Source organism: Anarhichas minor, unplaced genomic scaffold (assembly GCF_050575085.1).
Source record: "Anarhichas minor isolate MPS153535 unplaced genomic scaffold, ASM5057508v1 ptg000033l, whole genome shotgun sequence".
NCBI classification, from domain to species: Eukaryota; Metazoa; Chordata; class Actinopteri; order Perciformes; family Anarhichadidae; genus Anarhichas; species Anarhichas minor.
Window position 1 is genome coordinate 11,039,329 of NW_027466479.1, and position 19,069 is coordinate 11,058,397.

The 19,069-nt window shown below is 42.4% G+C and overlaps 1 protein-coding gene across 2 annotated transcripts in view; it reads left to right on the forward strand.

The window, feature by feature from the left end:
• Nucleotides 1–2,531: 2,531 nt before the first annotated feature.
• The window catches only part of trps1 (trichorhinophalangeal syndrome I), a 106,712-nt gene continuing 90,174 nt past the window's right edge, over nt 2,532–19,069 (forward strand). The window contains exon 1 of one of the 2 annotated variants that reach the window (XM_076105909.1): nt 2,532–3,605. The gene's annotated coding sequence lies outside the window, so the exon portion shown is untranslated. The remainder of the gene's footprint in view (nt 3,606–19,069) is intronic. The other variant, XM_076105908.1, reaches the window with a different exon arrangement.

Below are 19,069 nucleotides of genomic sequence, written 5' to 3' on the forward strand. Positions count from 1 at the left end.
CACTCAGGAGGTGGTGGATCCAGCAGAGTGTATGCCTGGAGGCATACACTCTGCTGGATCCACCACCTCCTTTGCCTTTGTTAGCAAAAAAATTCTTACCTTTGGCTTTTGAAGGGCAGTGTTTTGAGAAAGAAACTGAAAAGTTCAGAGTCCCTTCCTCCCCGTGGGGCAATGGGAGAAGGACTGTGAAGGGAAGGGGTGAGAGGCTTAGCCCACAGCCTGGTTTTCATACCAAGCTAACAAGGGCATATTCATTATTTATGCCCCCCCCCCCCCCCCACTCCCACTCCATTCCTAGTCTTTGATTATTTTTGCATTATGGCGACCATAAGAAAAGTCTAAAGGCCCGACTGAATATGAAATAGCCAACAAAAACATTCAGCAACATTTGAAGCGACGCTGTTGCTGTTTAATATGGATAAATGAAAAACATCCTTTTTAGGTGGTGTGATTCTAGTGCGGACAGGGATCCTTTACTGCGCAGCATCAAGTCTCTCACTGTACTCATGTTCTATGTGTTGGTAATAGTGCAGTCGGATTCTCTGAGCGCCGCGGTTGAATTCTTCTTCACAACTTTCCTCAGCGTTTCATGACGTTTTCCACTGAGGTCCGAGGAAAAGTGGTTAGGAAAAGACATAGGGCGTCATTCTTTGACTCTTCAACAGCAGCCCAGCTCAGAAACACCCTCCTCAGGTGCAGCCACTGCATCTTAACAAGAGGCTACATGCTGCCTGCCTCCCTTTGTCCTATCTTTAAACCCCTACTACGTTGTGTTTGTCTTCTAACTTAATTTGATATTTCATTTACTTTGACTACTGCACACAATTTCTGTTGAAATATATTATTTAATGTTAAGAATGTGTTGTTCTCTCTTTGCAGAGCTTAAACAAATACATATAAAAAAGTACTTATCGTAAAAAGAATGACAATAAAACAGCATTGCATTCTGAACTTAGACTCCTGCCTCATCGGTTGATCTACAATGAGGTTTAGAACATAACAAGGATAACGTCAAATCATGAATAAAATAAAAATGAGTTGTAACATTACCTCTACTGTATCTACAGAGCATCACAGTAGATGCACTAGCTGCCCAGGACAAGGCAGATTATCGTTTCACTTATCTGATGGAGATTTTGATCGTGCTGGCCCAGGTGTCATTCGCCCTCAGGGAGAGGTAGTGATACCAGATAAGAGTTATTCATATGTATGCACATCTGATCTTGCAGCGTAGAGGAGAAGCCACATCAAATTTGTTTAAGATTAACACATTTCACACTATCATCAGATCGCCCAAGTTTTACAATTAAGCTACAGGTGTTATACAACGCTATAAAAAGATATTTGCATGTGGTTCAAAGTTTTCCCATTCACCTTAAGCTTGTTGTGCCACAAGGATATGTTTCGTATGAATCAGAATTGTAATTACATATCATTCAACTATCTGAAGGGCCTATTCTTCAGACTGCTTCCTTTGGTTGTGATATTCAATTACATTTTACTGCTAATACTTATATACTTTTGAAAGCAGGGCTTTTATTTGTTATATTAATATATTCACATTTTAACATTGTATTATTGCTGTTGGTTAGATGTTAGTACTACTTCCACCAGTGGTAATAGATAGTCAGTCTGTTTTATTTAACACTTATTAAAGCTACTCTGTGGAGTTTTTCCAGGAGAGCAATGTTTTGACGAGTGGGTCCCAATATTGTTTGTATCTCATGCTGTAACAGAGCCTAATGTTTGCATGTGCACACATGAACGCTACACGCTTAGGGCGCAGGCATATACATTTAATTTGTCTTCAGAGCATGCTAATGCACTTTAACAGTTGTTGGTGGTAATACAACATGAGGCAGTTGTGCACCAATGAAAGAGGAGAAGAAGAATACAAACCAATGCAAACAATGTAGGTTTCAAAGCATGAACAAAGTGTTTGTGCATAATATTTTCTAACATAGGGAAGACATTTAATATATTCTGCCTTTTCATGAACATTATTTAAGCGTAAAGGAGAAATAATTGATGTTGGTGAGAATTGCTGAGAGTAAACAATTAAAACTTCAATGTCAGTGTAGTCAACTCTCAATACGCAACAAGTACTTTCTATGTTAATTATATTAATAACATTTTCTGTCACTTCAGTCATTTTTTTTGGTTTACTATTATTTGTATAAATAAGTTAAACAACAGTGTGTGTCACTTTAAGACGATCGGTGTTCTTAAATTATTATAGTAGTTGATTTGGTTTAGTATCAACCTCGTACAAATATACATTACAGCGTGTTCCACTTAAAGTTCGTCTTCTTGACTTTGTTTGAGTAGTCCTGATCGATTTGTTTCAGAACTGCGTGAATCAGTGAGATAGTGAGTCAGTATCGCTTTAAGAGTCCGTGTCCTCTATTCTAGTGGCGTAATTGATTTGGTTTAGTATCAACTGCGTAAATAAGTGCGCTTACAGTGCGTGTCACTTTAAGAGTCAGTCTTCGGGTGGCTTCTCGATATTAATAGAGCTGCTGTGTCTTCCTCCTCTGACGTAATGCCCACAGCGTACAGAGAGACAGGCAGAGGTCCTGTCACAGCAAAGCGATAACACTAGTCTGAACAAAAAAACCAGAACAAAAAAACCAGATAACGAGCTGCTCCGCTTTGGTTTGCTGTGGCCAGTAAATCCGGGCTCTGAGCGGCTAAAATAACAAACTATCACATCGGAATATTATACCAGAGACAATCTCACTAATCAGTCGGTATCAGCCTAGTTTAACGTGCTACTTGCCGCGAAGCCTTAACTATCTCTCTCTCTCTCCCTCTCAGACCAAAGAAAAAAAGAGAGAGAGAGAGACAGCCAAGACACTGTCACCCCGTCCGACATCATCAACAAACAAAAAAACCCCACAAAGAGACGAACCAGCCAGCCAAGCAGCCAGCACAGCCAGCCACCATCTTAACAGGCTGCTGAAAGAGACACACACTGAGAGAAAAAGAGGCTAATGCTTATTTTTTGATCAACAGGTAAGCAGCACCAAGAGAAACACGACCAAACACAAAATGCACACCATGCATACAGCCCTCTCTACTAGTTGGTGCAGTGGCATTGTAAACAACCAAAAAAAAAAAAAAAAAAAGACATCGGCGATGCACGGCTGGAGTTGTAGATGGCGAAATGCATGCTCTCGGACAAGTGGGGAAGATGGAATTGTGTTGGTCTTAAAAGGGGAACCGGGGGCTCTCAACCGCTGCGTTTTAAAGGAGACAAAATATCGCTGTTAGCCGTGAGTGGGTTTTTTTTTTTTTTTTTTTTTTTTCGTTTTTTTTTTTTTTACGACGGGCAGCAGTCGGTTTGCGTCTTATGTAACTAACGGCCTGAGCAGCGTCGGTAAGGAAAGAAGGGATCCGCTGAATGAGAGAGAGAGGAAAAGAGAGAAGCACCGCTTTGAATTCACATGGCAACTTACATTTAGGTTAGGACACCCAAACGCCACACTAATACAAAGTGGGGGGCTACTTTGGGACCGGCTACTGCTTTTTGGTTTAAAGACTGAGTTTGAAGTCCGCGACAAGGGGACGTGGAGTGACTTTAGTAGGTTTGTGTGTTTCTTTTGGTAAGTTTTGTTTCTTGTTTTTTGTTTTTTTTTAGGGTATTAATTCACGATCATCCTGACTTTGACGTGCTTAGATAGAAGCCGGTCGGACTCTTGCGTGATTTTGTCACCGCATACTAGCTCTCTGTGTTACTTTTTTTGTTTTTGTTTTCATTGATAACTTTTTTTTGTTCTTCCCCATTACTATTCTGCCTGCAAAGCTTGATGATAACTCAAGTTCAGACTTTGTGGGTCCGTTCCGAATGACGCACGTCGCAGGAGAAAATACGATTCGTGCAGAAAGATGAACGTAAAGTTATAAGACGCGTTGCGAAGTGTTGAACGTGGGAAAGGGCAGTGACACTCGAGATGAAAGAGATCGCGTTTTGTCAAGTGGTTTTTACAGCCGATATGGCGCTGTTTCTGCACCTCTTTCATTGTTAGTAAGCTCGAGGGCGCATGGTGGATGTGAAATGTCGTAAAAAAAAAAAGAGATCCTCAACACATCCTCTCTTATCAACACAGAGTACTTATCACCTCAAACATCGCGCTTATATTTTGTTTTGTTTGTTGTTGTTGTTGAACTTTTCATGAGTTGCATTTCCACTCAACTTTTTTTAAAGTGTACCCCCCTCCTCCTCCTCCTCCTCCTCCTGTCGTAAGAAACCGTGATGTTCCTTTGAGATAAGGGAGCCGGGGTAGGCATGACAACTGTGTGGGGAGAGCAGAGCATGTGAAGCAGCACAATGAGGCACACACTGCGAGGAAGCTTTTTACACAGCCCTCCACAGCCCGGCAGCTCTGGCCCCTGAAGCCCTGCTTCTGTGGGGGGCCCGACTTTAATTCAACAGATAACCTCAGCCCGTGGAACTTTACTCGGACCCACACAGTTTGGGTTTTATCAAGAGGTTCCTATGGTCCTCTTTTAAAATACATGAAGCGTGTCTGTCTGCATCTTCATCTTCACGGCTTTATAAAATGCACCACTGACTTTTTGAAGCACGTTTACGATGCTGTTTTGAATTGATAATCTTAAACACTCTCAGTTCTGGCTTCAGATATTCCCTTAAAAAGTTATAATAGATTCTGTGAAACTTTTGAAAGTTTTGTGCTCTCGGCCACAGCGGTAGTGGACGGTTATACACACACACACACACACACACACACACACACACACACCTCTAAAGCTGTGGGGATCACTTGAGGAAAACTAGAAATCAGCAAAAAAGATTTGTGAAACTTTTATGTTTGTTTTGCAGTTTTTTACCGGCAGCATACAAACACAAATCTAATTTGAAGGCTTTTAGACGAGTATTTGTTTCGGACAGTGAGCAGTGTAAGCCACGCCATCGCCTGTGAGATCTAGGATTTCGACAAATGGTTGTTTTTATTACTTGTTTTCAAAAATAACAAGGCTTTACAAAGTAACAAAAACTTTGTAAAGAACTTGTTTTCCTAGTAGAAGCTCTGAATATTCCCGTCTCGGTTAAAGCTCGGTACATTTGTGTCACGTACAGTTCCGTGTGTAACTTTTTCAAACCGTGTTGTAACACGTGCTCGCTTTATGCTGCCTTTTTAAAAATATAGTCCCACAAATTACTACAGATGTAATCAAGTTTTTCTACTTTTAAAATATTTCTTTTTGCCAAACTGACACGTATGATTTGAATCGAGGAGTTTGATACTCACACTGGCATCTCAAGGCACTTTGTAAGTAAGTGCTTTTAACTGACATCGACTTTAAACTCAGTTGTAAACATGTCCTTTGCTTCGTTGTCCTTCTCGTGTCCAACTTGTGTGTTGTTTTTTTCCCCCCTAAGACACGACCAGCCTCGCTGGTATCCGTCTCTCTTAACTTTGAGTCGCTGCATGTTCTTACACCCGCAGATATCACGCGTGTAATGTATATTGCTTTGTTAAACTTTTGCAAACATTTAACAAGCTTCTTTTAAACCGGTGATCAAGCAATGTATCAATCTCCTTCTCTAGCCTTTTAAAAAAAGTTCTTCTTTCCAGACACTGGATATTATTGTGTCTCACGGCCTTGTTCGTAGCTGCTATTAAACGTCAAAAGAGTTGACGACTTCCTAAAGAGAACCTCTGCTTGTAAAACTCTTTCCCGTATGTGTGTGTGAGACAGAGTGGGAGAGAGCACAGCGCTTTTCCCTGTGTGTGTGTGTGTGTGTGTGTGTGTGTGCGCCGTGGAGACAGCCATGGCTTACTCATATGGCTGCAATATGTGAAGTCTCTGCGGTGGAACTGGGAAGAGAGAAAGTTTTGAGAGGGGAGAGCACATGGAGTTAGGGAAGTCAGAAATGTCCTGTTCCACTAGCTGGAATGTATCTCCTTGTGTTTTATTGACGGTTTGATGCTCTGTAAGACACGAGGAACAACTCCAGGGATTTTGTGGGCTGCCGCGCATTTGTCTTCGTTCGTTTTTCAAAGCGGCGCCGCGTTTCAAGGGGAGAAGGCCGGTTTGTAAAAAAAAGAACATTCTCGCCCCGGGTCCAAGACGGCTCCTCTGGGGAGAACTGAAGTGATTTCATTGGTGGACGTGTGACTGGTTTTTATTTTTTTTTTTTTACTGCCTCCAAAGCATCATGACCACGAAGGTGTTTGGAGAGAAAGAGACACGTTTGTTATGCAATGTGGTTTCCTTCAAACTCGTAATGATAGTCATCGTAATGGATAATTATCAAGGTGGAAAAGAGTTTGCTTTTTGTTTGTACACTTTTTTGGAATATTGGTGTATTTTGAAAAAGGGCAAAGTTTATCTGCAAGTTGATATTATATGGAGGGCTGAGCGATAATTCAATACGCTCATTTAATGTCTTTCATTGAATTGTATTGTGATGAAATCCTATATGGAGATATGGTGATGCACAATTACACCAGTCTAAATTCATAATAACAAGCGCATACTGACTCAGATTTCTCTGAACAAAAGTTAAATAAGACTTCATCCAATTACTCTCTATTTGTGTGCATGTATGTAAACATGTGTATAGCTGGAAAAACATATTTATTTATTTTCTATAATATCACTCCAAACACTTCCTAATTAAATGATAAAATACTCCGTACTTTTCAATTGTCAAGTATTTAATTCTCACAGAGTATACAAAAACAGGCTTTACCATGTTGTCATTTCATACGGACTATTTACTTATTAATTGAATTATCAGAAGAACATGCGTCATCGTGATATACGTTGTCATCGAGATATGAAATGACACGTATCGTGATGGACGATTTTTGGCCGTATCGCCCAGCCGTAATTATTGACGAGCAAAGCATGAGAATAAAGGAGGTAAAAAGTGTATCTGATATAAATATGGAAACAACATTATTTTAAATGGTGGGTCAAGACCTGGAGAAGTTGTAGAGACCTGAATATTACACAGAAAAAAATTAATAACCTCGCTGCTGTCTCGCTCCTTCTGGTCCGGACTGACGCGTGTCCTTCCTCAGAGTGTTTGTGTCCCGTTCCAGCTTCTTATAACGTCCGACACGAGGAACAAAGGGCTGATCTCCGTTAATCTCTGCTTGTTATTGCTGTTCTGCGCTCTGGTATTCTGTGTGCAGATGGCATGTCGGCCAGCCTGCAAATAACCCCATTCACCGATCTGTTGCCTCGCCACAGATGAGTGAGTGAAAGTGATAAACAGCTGTCGTCTCCCTGATTTAAGGAGATAACAGCCCTCCTAAAACCAGTTGAGCTGAACACTTTGTATTGTTACGGCAATAAAGGACTTCATTAGTTGTGACTGAAGTGGCACCAGGAGCAATTGTTTTTAAAACTTTGATTTCACTCTTTTAATTAAGGGCTTTTTTTCCTTTTGTGTATTTTGACGTGTCGGATAATTGAATGGAGCACTTTGCTCAAATAATCCGGCACAAGTGTTCACAGCTGACATTTACCCAACGTCTCCTTTACCGCACCATTAAGCTCCTGTGGTTATTACTTCTGGGCTCATCAGATCAGCGGGTTCTGTCGTGTTTAAACCTAAGACGATGGGAAGGACTTTAGGTATTTCTCCTCACGTGGAGTCACTACTCTCTTCTACTTTCTGATCCCCGTTTTATTTCCCAACATCAACCGTCTTAACTCGCTGTTTCCAATAAGCAGGAAAAGATTAGCATCAGCAGTATTAGGGCAATCAGCCGTTATTCATCTCAACCCTGCCTGCAGTTCAGATAAAGGAAAACATCCATTTGTCACGGATAGTTTATTTAAAGAAGAAAAAAGAAAAGAAGACGCTTTTTTGCAAGGCTTCTGGCTCTCTTGGCTCACAGCTCCTGTAGCTCACGCTTCTGTCCCGCACCGTCTCTTGTTTTTGCTCGCATCTCAAGGACACAATTGTTCTGATCTTATTTTACTGTCTGGGCACATTGTTCTGGCCCTTTTCTTTTTAATTGCTTTACTTCAGCCGCTTGTAACACGGGGCGACGCGCGGATCTGAGCCGACTCTCCTGTTGCAGTTACTGGAAGTCACTCTGGAAAAAAGAGTGTCTGCTAAATGCCCAAAATGTCATCCCAACTCTCCGTCTGTGGTTAGCACTGCCTTGTTTAGGCTTGAGTTTGCCTCTAATGTCTTTGGTCTTTTATAAGCCTGTCTTTTAGACGGCCTGCTTCAGATAACGAGCACATGGTCTTGGTTTAGGGTGAAATGATTCCTTTTTTTTTTTTTTTCGTCCCCCATTTTGTAGTTCTTATTTTTTGTCAGACAAATCCTAAATATGAGACAATTTTTCCTCCCCTTTGATCTGAGAGTAAATAATCCCTCTGTCACGATACAGTGGAGACTGATAAAAGCGGTGGTTGAGTGGCTTTAGGCAGCAGTAGAAGGTGATGACACGGGCAGCACTTTGGTCTTGTGGCGGTATAGAGACTAAGCTGCTACCAAACGGTGGCACCCAACAACACCTGCTCGCTACCTGTAGCTTTCTGTCTGTCAGTCAAACCTGTGAGTCACACGGCAGACGACATTGATTCTGAATGGACGCGGGCTGTTTTTATTTGTGGTACCGGAGAGATTTGGAAACCATATTTTTTTTTAATCGACACAACTTTGGCTCCAGAGCTGGTTTCCACGAAAGCTCGCCCGTCTTTGAAACCCGCTGGCTCGTGATGTGTTATGAGTCGCGAGAGTTCTGACTGCTTTGACTCAGCGGTATACTCGTATACCTTTCCTGTGCACCCAGACGTCATCTGGCGTCGTTCATGTGTCTTTAGACCTCGTGTAAAACACGGCGCACGATTGGTTCCAAGGCATGCCTTCAATTAACTTTCAAACAAAGCAAGATGTCATTGAAAATGAATCGGCGCTCATTCGCTCGATCGTGAGCTAATCGACCGTGTTTATTCCAAATATGAGAGGATTGTTGGGACGAATTAGACTTTGTGCTTTGAGCACACAGCCACGAGTTGTGTCTTGTTGTGGCGGTAGTCAATAAATCTTCCTCTTGACGGTTTGACACAACATGCATCAAAAATCATAAAAGGGGAGTCAATTTTGCAATTGAGGTGATTTATTGTGGAAGTTTTGAATCTTTGAATCCTTTTTTTTTTCTTTTTCTCATAGCGACACTATTTTACGAGGTTGTGGTTTGTGGAGTCGACCAAATGTAGTTGCAACTGCTACGTCAGTGTGAGCACGGTAGCAGGACTTTTTGTTAGTGTGCTGTCATTTGCTTTGATTTCCTTTTAACAATAATCCCGACGGGGTCGGTTTACAGAAGAGGAAATTCAAGCTCGTTTTGCTAAAGACAACTCTGTTTTGAAAGGTAATGCGTCACGGTGAACGTGCAGCTTGAATCTGGTTTTGTCAGAGATTATGTATTTCCTTTGTGCCAGTGTTTACCTGACAGGAGTACACGCACTGTCTTAAGTATAGCTCTGCTCGTTGTCAGTAACTACAGGGACAACAAACAGGGAGATCTGGACGTCTCCGTCAGAATATGACGTCACGTATGTGTTAAAATACACATGCCATGGAATGAAAGTGTTTCTGAGCAATAAGCTAGTAGTAAAATATCTCTAAGTTATAGTAAGAGGTCAGAAAGTAAATCAAGAGTTGTGATATATGATATTGTTATGTATGTATTATATATATCCATTCCAAAGCCAGTGTCGGCGCACACGCATGTGCATCGTTCCTGTATTCCTGTGGTGTATCAAAGAGTCCAGAAGAATGAGGAGATAAAGGAGAGATTATACAGAGAGTGATTGCGACATCAGCTGTAAAACGTCTCTCCAACTTGTGGCGTTATGAATACATTTTGGTTTTTTTGTATACTGAGCTCAAGTGTTCCCGAGCACAGCCACGCCACGTCATTCCTTCCAGTTTTCACCCAGCAGACCAGACAGCGAAAAAATTATCTACGGAAAATGTGACGGTGACACAAGTGGCATGAATTTGAATGTGGTTTATGTTGTAAGCTTCTTTTGTGTTGAAGAATGAAAAGGCGGTGCAGCACGCAGATGGAGAGGCTACTGAACCATTTCCCTCCAGTACGGTTTGCTTAATTCAGCGAGACTTTTCTCAAGTAGAGGTGTTGTTTTTTTTGTTTTTTTTATCAGGGGAAGCTACTGAAAAAAAAAAAAAGAAGACGTGTACTCACTCCAAAGTGAGGACACAGTCCATTGATGCCGAATGAAAGCAAGTAATTCGATTTTATGCATGTTGGAAAATGGCCCACCGGGAAACAACACATCTGTCTGGTAGTGCAGAACTAAGGATCGCCCGCTTTCACAGGTTAAAGATTTGTATTTAACCAACAAGTTGTAATGTGGTCGACAAAAGAACTGTATTTCACATCACCTTCCCTCAAGCTACTTATCTGAGCTTGGAGGACCACCAACGCAGTGTTTCAGCGGTGGATGTTGTCTGTTTGCAGGTTATTTCAACCCTCTGCAGTTAAGCGTTGGTTGGGGTAGATGTTTTTGTGCTATCAGCACTTCTCTCCTTCCGTTGAGGTCAAAAAATCCGTCTCATTCGCCGCTCGGTTGTGATTGAATTGACTCACCGATTGTTTATTTCTGTACTGAAGGTTAACTGTCTTTTCTGGCAACAGTCAAATCAAGAACCTGCGCACACGCTTATGTTACACACACTTTCATTTCTCAGCTGACCAATTTGTTGCTTTGCGTTTCACTTTCACCTCATTCTGTGTCTTCATCTCTAAATCTCTGTTTCTCTCATCCTCACCGTGACGCAAGAGATGGCGCTCCATTGCTCTGTAACCACTGTCAAAAATGCTGCTTTTAATTGCTCCGAGAGTGCAATTAGGTTTAATTTCAAGTGTAAATGCACACTGACATTGTGTGATGGTGTGAAATATGATATCAAATCTGAAATCGCACATGTTGCCTAGTTATAACTACATACCTGCTGAGGAATGGGACTCATTTGTGCCGCTTTTAAAACTATTTTAGCTCCCTCCCTACACACACACACACACACACACACACACACACACACACACACACACACACACACACACACACACACACACACACACACACGTACAGCCCCATTAGTATTGTAGTCTGGGATCTGGCTAAAACATCTGGTGGCTGAGTAACTTTTCAAAGTAGTCTTTGTCCTCACTCTGTGTGCCTGCATGTGCGTCTGTCACTGTGAGCGTTCGTGTGTGTGTGTGTGTGTGTGTGTGTGTGAGTTTTGTCTGTCTGTGTAATAAGCGGCAGACTTTTTTACGGCGTCCCGTCAAATTAAAACTATGATTTAAACGGCTAACTGGTCTTTTATTTAAATAATTTTTTATTAAAGCGAATAGCCACACACTGGCCTCTGCAGGTTTGCTGAGCGTGCTTCTGGCTGTGTGGCCAGTTTGGACTGCAGCAGAAACATTCAAATAAAGATTGAGCATGGGTTTGAATAGCTGTAACTCCAGTCTGGCCTGTTTGTGCTTCTTTTATCCGTGCAACCCCGGCCGGCTGCCCTCGTAGCAGAGAGACAGCACAGGGAGATACCCTTCAAACTTGCCTCTGGTCCAGCTTGACATTTGTGCCCAAAATGTGGTCAGATACGGCAAACTGTCACCTGTCCTTCGCTGGATGGGGTTTGGGTTTTTCTGAGTCTGTTAAATAACCCTGCAGTAGAGCAGCTTTGGGCTTTTGGGGGGGTACAGCCCTGCAGACAGTTTGAGCTGATGCCCTCAGGGCTTCGCTTCAAACCACATCAACTTTGAAAGAAGCAGGGATTCATCTTCTCTTCCAGCGGTTAAGAGTGCTTAATCTGCAGATTTAAAGGTGTAGCAGCTTGTCCTACAGAAAGTTTAGTTTAATGTGTTTGTCATATATATAACGTAGGGAATACTTTGATCTCAAATGAAATCGTTGACTTTGGGCAGTAAGCCAAAGGCTGTTGGCTCAGGTGGATCTTTCCTCAGTGACACTTTATCTGCAGCGTAATGACGGGTTCGTCACGCTGGCTGACGGTTATGAAAAGTGATCAGATCACATTTAGAGACCGTCAGTTGTGTGTTGAGTTGCAGTCATTGGACTATAGGTCTGCAGCTACTTGGCTTTATGTTTTACAAAGGAGGAACGAATACTTTCTGCTTTTATTAGTCCTCTGTTTGTTAACTGAATATCTTTATGTTTTGAACTTGATGGGACAAAATTAAACATTTAGACATTTTCACCATTTTCTGACGTTTTACAGAACAACCAATTAATCAATGAATCTATAAACTAATTGTCGGATGAATTGATTTAAAATACATATTTTTTGTTGCACCCTATTCTGATTCTGACATGATTGGCTGACGTCACAGCGGACCTCTTGTTTTGAGTCTTTGTACGGAAGGATACTTTTAGGTACTTGTATGCAGGAAAATAAAAGTAAAATAGATTCTCTGAAGGAACAAATTCATTGAACAAACCAACGTAGCTGAAATTAGGCCGGTTGGAGAGGCAAAGTTTTTGGTTTCTGTCGTTTTTTTTTTCCATTAATTGCACAGTCGTCAGATTATTATTTAAGGGAAAAACTCAAAACCACATTATTTGACGGCCAGCATGTTTAGAATAAATCTCTCTGAAAGGCGAAGTCTTCTGTTGGTAATGACAATAGACTGTTCAACAGTGCAGCAGAAGGATCCGATACGTGATATTTGTCATGGTCAGCATTTAAATCTTTTTTTTTTTTTTCTCAAACTTTGTCTCACAAAAAAGAAAGAAGTCTACTCTGAGAAGTGTGTGTGTGTGTGTGTGCATGTGTTGCAGTGTTTTTGAAGTGTCTGCTGTGTGTATGATCAAGTGGATCCGTGGATAGACGGATGATGGAGGAAGGGAGGTGTTTCTTTTTTGAAATGGAAATTAAGGGGGCGCACATCTGGGGGTCTTTGAGACTTTTGTGGAGGGAGAGGAGAAGGTGGGTGTCAGAGGCCCACAGTCAGAAGTGTGTATGTGTGTGGGTTGTAGGGTTGGGGGTTTAAGGAAGAATGGATGAAGGGACAAGGAAGAGGGAAAGGCTGTTTTTTTTTTTCATTTCTGGGGAGGGAGAAGATAAGGAACGGGGAGAAAGAGAGGTGGCTATGGTCAGTGTTGGCCTGTGGAGTGGGGAGACACACAGACGGGGATGGATGGAGCGAGGGAAGGAGAAAGGAAGCGAGACAAAGGGTGAGGAAAGTTCATAAAACAAGGCTGTGATAGACTTAAGAAAAGAAGTGCTTAGAACAATAAGGTGGAAATGGAGTAGGAAAGGCAATAAAGAAGGAAGGAAGGATGGATGGACAGATGAGGAACTCATTTGCATGGGCACAGGAGTGGGGGGAGGAAAAGAGGGGGCAAAAGACCACTTGCTATAGTCGAAAAACTTTACGGCTGACAGTTAAATTTACTCTGGGCCTGTGTGTGTGTGTTGGGCTGGGTGGAAAAGCACAGTGGGGGGGCATGGCGTTTGTTCTGCAACATGGCTTTTGGGCTTTTTAGTGCTTTGCACACAGACTTGTCCTCTCCCCTTTTTCCTTTAGTGGCTGATTTCACCTAGATGCGAGTATCTCTCTTCCACCGTTTGCTCTCTCTCTCTCTCTCTCTCTCTCTCTCTCTCTCTCTCTCTCTCTCTCTCTCTCTCTCGCTCTCTGGCTCTTTTTAGAGGAGTCAGTGAGTTAAATGATTAGATTATAAAAATGTCAGTTTAGTTTCCTGCAGAGCATTGGTAGGGAAGGAGGTTAAAGGAACTAGGGCAGACGACGTGCCTTAACAGATCGCCTAAAAATCCTCCTCAGTCGGCCACTCCCTCTGTTGTCTTGTGTTCTTTCAGGCGCTTGGACGTCCACCACCGTCATACCTCTGGAGAACATACGAAGTGTGCGCTTTCCGACACTTGAGGTGCGTCCTCGCTAGATTTAAATAAAACATCAAGGAATGCGTCTGTCGCGAGACGAGATTAAAAAAAAACAAAAGCGAGCGCTCCTCGTGTTTTTGTTTTTCAAATAATAAAAAATCCTTTCAGGATTAGTTTGTGAAGTAGGGAAATGCTCTGGCTTTATCTCGCCTGGTACTTATTAAGGCAGCTTTAAAATTGGAGTCATGTCTTGAAGGATAAGATAAAACAAGTGCCTCTTGCTTTGTTTCTCAGGATGAGTTCCGGCAATATTGCACCACAGCTCCACTCTGATGCATGCACGTGGGGGTTACGTAGCAAAGTGTTCCACGTCTCTCCTGAGTAATACTGAAGAGTGAGGCCGCTTCAACGCAGTTCACTTTCTCAGATGAAAACGGAGGAGAGATGGGAAAAAGAAAAGAGAGTGAAGGAAAAACAGCGTGTGGGGTGAGAAGCAGCAGATCAGTTAGCAGCAGCGGCGGTTGTAAAAAAAAAAAGAAAAAAAAGAAAAGTGAAGCAAAACAAAGATTATAGTCACTCAGCCTCCAGAGTCTGGAGAAAACCTGTTGAATAGATTGAATGTGAGGACGAGGGAATCTTTGCACATCAAGCAACCTGGCTGAAACAGATCTGGAGCGATGCGGTTACTTGGTTAGACTTGCAGATATTTCACATTGTATTTAGTACTAAATTGATGCAAATATGGTTTGCGGGATCTGAAGAATAAAACCTTCACTATGTTGAGAATGATATGGCTCTGTGGCTTTAAATCAGCTTCTTTCCAATTCAGCAATGCATCATTGGAAACATTCCCTGCTGCAGTTTTAGGAAAGTGAAGGATGCGTTGGCCTTCAGGCACAAGAATCAGTATTGTAGTTTAGACTACGAATCCTATCAAAGGGAAAAGTGTGTAACTCTTAAGCACTGCAAGTATCTTTGATTGAGACACGGAGCGCTATTAAAGAATCTTATTACAGCTGAATCTCTGTGAGAGCGTGATCGTATCTGGCTTTGCATTTTGATTCAAATCCAGCTTTTGAATGGAGTCCAGCGCTGCGTTGACATCACTGAGGCCCCGAAACCTCCCAGCCTCGCTTTCCCGGCACTGTTCAACAGGGAAACGCTGCTTCACTTGGCCGGCGCGCAGATAGAAGGGAAAGGAATATAAAGTCAACATTGTGGCTTGAAAATGTTCCGTCGTGTGTCTGTACGTACGTACGTGTGTGTGCGTGCGCTCGCCTTTTAGTTTGTCCAGACATTTTTCCCGTCGGGCCGGCCGCTTGCAGGAAACGTCCGATTCTCTAGGAGTGGAAAGTGTGTGTGTGTGTGTGTGTGTGCGTGTGTGTGTGTGTGTGTGTGGACATGAGAGAGGGAGTTGTGGACATCCATCCACGTATAACCGTGGATGGATGTGTGTGTGTGTGAGACTGACGTAATATGTTTGAGCTTACCCAGACAGAGACGAACCAAACCATGACACACGCACACACACACACACACACACACACACAGGGGTGTGTGCATGAGGATGTGTGTGTTAAATAATCAGATATGCTTGGCCGACCCGCGCAGGCTGGTGAGATGCATGTGTGTGTGTAAAGTGTGTGTCTCTGGCAGAGCTGTGGTTTGTTTTCTGTATTTCTTTTTGTGGGGGGGGGGAGGCAGCGAGGCAAGCGTCAACAACCAACATGTTGATTTATGCAGCTACTAGTTCCTTCCATTACGCCTACAACTACCACTGAAGCAGAGTTTGTTCGCCATTATTTTTTTGATGTATGAGAGTCTTGGCTGTGGAGAGCAAGGTCAGAACCAACAGTCCCGTGTTGATTTATGCAGCGCTGGGTTTCCTGCTACCAACATGCATCAAGGGGGGACATTAACGCCGTCCGTGCAGGCGAAGGCGGATGCTGACTGCGGTCGGTTCGTGTGTCTCTAATAGCCGCTGCAGCAGTCAACCAGTCTGAAAGAACGACAGCTTCTGACATGTAGCAGTCACTTTTTCTCTCCACTTCAACAGCTTAAAAACACGTGCGGTGTATTTTTGTAGATAAACAGAAAAATGACGCACTTGATCTCATTTTTAACACGACAGCGAGAATAGTTTCAATTCCCCTTTTTAGATGTTACCGATGCCAACTTGTTCAACTTTGAGCGGGCCAACATGAGCCGATTATGGAAGTGTTTGATTTTAGTAACAAAGTTTCTGGTACATTGAAGCTTTTCTGTGGTGTTTTTAGTGCTCAGTCTATCTGGGGACCTTTGGTTGCATGTCACTCTCCCTCGCTCTCTCCTCATCAGGGGCCATTCCAGGATTTCTTAAATGAGGTGTCACGGGGACAAGAACCAGTCAGGAAAATCTGAAGGCAAAATACCCACAAAATGGTCTTAATAACATTTTAACGCCTGGCTGCATTTTGGACATATTTGCGTGAACAATGCCCCAGTCATCAGATCTGGAAGAACCAATAATAGTCCTAAATAGACCCTCCCCTTTGATGGTTTAATAGGCGCTAAGAGGAACACGTCTATGACAGAGATGTGTCAGCACGTGCGTCTGTGTCAGAGCAGAACCTGAAAGCTCTGGGCGTTACTTACAGTAATGAATAGACACACCACGCCCTCAACTTTCAGCCTCAGCAGCTGAAAGATCCGGTTGATCAAGGTTTCTGATTGATGTTCACAAGAGAGTGAAAATCGCCGGCATGATTTTGTTATGACAACAAGCCCGATAAAGCAGTTTCTGCTCGGCTGCACTGTTGTTTGACGTGCTTTGTGGGCTTTTTGTTTTAGAAATTAACATTTATTATTGCAGATGTATTCTCAGATCGGTTAAATCCGTTTCGCTCTGCTTTCATTTGAACTGTGAATTTGAGTCCTCAGTCGAAAAGGAGCTCATTAGGAGCTGTGACATATTCTGTGTGTAACCGTAGACCGCCATCGGTTCAATATTTTGACACGGACGTCAGCAGCTCCTCAACTGCTCATTGTGGGGTCTGTTTCCTGACGCGTCCTCCGCTGGGTGCTATCATGTTAGCATTTTGTAGCCACGGTAGAAGACATGTGTTGTGTCTGTTTTTCTCTTTCATTAGCCCACATGGCAGAAAGCTGTTATATAGGATCTGTCACCAACTGATTTAAAGTGGCATCTGGTTCACCGTTGGAGTTACTATGATACCTCTAGGTATAGCGGTTTAAGATGATCATTTTCTTTTATAGAACTGGACAAAACAACACTTCTTCTTTCTCTTTTTTTAACTCATGATGTAAATTTTAAGATAATTTTTGGAACATTTTTTGAAGGCTTCTGTTAATTTCATAGTGCGTTTAATGAAGAACAGACGTACCTCCTCTTCCCCTGTTTGCCTGCTGTTTTGTTTCTTATTCATCTTTTTGATGTTAAATCCATGTTGCAGTAGTGATGAGTCAACAATCGAAAAAAAGAGACCTACTTTAGCTTTTTCTGTCTTTTTGTGAATCCAGGGCAAACATAGTTGTGCTGTAACTATTACAACCAATTAAGAACTTTCAGACATGTGTAAATTAAAAATAAATATATGCACATGTTCTTCTGGTTTTTGATAACCCTAGCTGATTAATGTATTTGGAACACAAGCAGAGCAGGCACACCCAAAACCACCAACAACAACTTTCAGATGCGGCGCTGAACAAGTGTAATCATGTTCTTTTCTCACGGAGCTTTGCTGTACAGTTTATTTTAATAGTCGGAGGTAAACCCACAATTTTATGACTTTTAAAAAACAGTTTAAAAAAAAGCTGCTTGTCCATTTTGTCTGTTGGTAATATTTGACTTCCTGTCCGTTTTAAATATTTCTCAGTCTTTTGAACACCACACTTTAAAATACAAACTGTCAAAGCAACTGAATAAACCTTTTAATGTTCATATGTAGCGTTTGAACAAATAACAGTGTGGTTTCCTGTCTGTCCAATGAGTAACCGATGGAACAAAACTACATGACGTCTAAAAACATGCCCTTGTATCTGTTGGCTGTTTTGTTTTTATTGATACAAGATAAAGTTTATGGACACGCGAAGATCGGCATTGTGTATTTGAAATCCAAACAACAAAGCCGACTAAAATAATCCGTTTCAGATGGAACACTTGAGTTAAGTATAAAACAATGTGCTCTCTGTGCTCTAATTGGTGGAACATGGAGCTCAACTCTGTCGACATAACATCTAAAAAACGCAGCGAGACGCATGAAAAAAAAAAGGCCTTTTCAAAGACGATCATTTTTCCCGGTGACGGAGAGGAAAAAAATCACTGAAAGACGAGGAAGAAATCAGCGTAATTAGTTTGACCGCCGTGTCATTTGAAACGGTATTAGCAGCAACAAATCAGAAAACAATAAAACATGAGAACAAAGATGAACTAAAGGGCTTGTGTTTCATGGTGAAACTGAAATCGATGGTTGTCAATGTGCATGTACAGTGTGTGTATTTTGATAGCAGTGAGACAGCGTGTGTGTGTGTGTGAGCGAGTTAGTGGGTATTTGTGTGTAATCATGTACGTCAGGCCGTCATGAATGGTGTGTTTGAGACAGAGCGGAGTGTGGAGTTCCTCGGGCTGGACCAAATTGGAAACAGAAAAACAAACATTCCCTCGGAACCCCCACTCTCTCCATCCACCTCCCCCCTCTCTCTCTCGTCTGCCGGCTAGTGGCGCAGTCCAACCTGTCTGGGACAATGTAACGGTCTATAGCCGGACCGGACCACACACGTTCACGGAGGGGGGGGGGGGGTCGGAGCACAGGAGGAGGCGGCGGATCTCAGCCGTAATGACAGTTGGAAAAACAGGCAGAAGAAGCATATGAAAATGACAGAGGGGCTCAGTGGTGGATTGATGGGAAAGACAGCGTGATGCAGGCGGGCGGGGGTTAGTTAGTCGCAGAGTTACTTTAGATGTGGAAACGAGAGATGTTACTGTGAGGGAAACGGAGAGATGGGGAATTTAAAAAATGAGATAAGTCATTGTGGAGAAACAAAGGGGGGAAAAAAAGAGCATAAGGAGAAAAACAGAAGGGGCAGGGAAAGAGTGATTTAAGTAAATGAGTAAGCAGCAGCCTGAGTCACAGCTCCACAGGGAAAATATTTAGAGTCACACTCGCTCTTTAA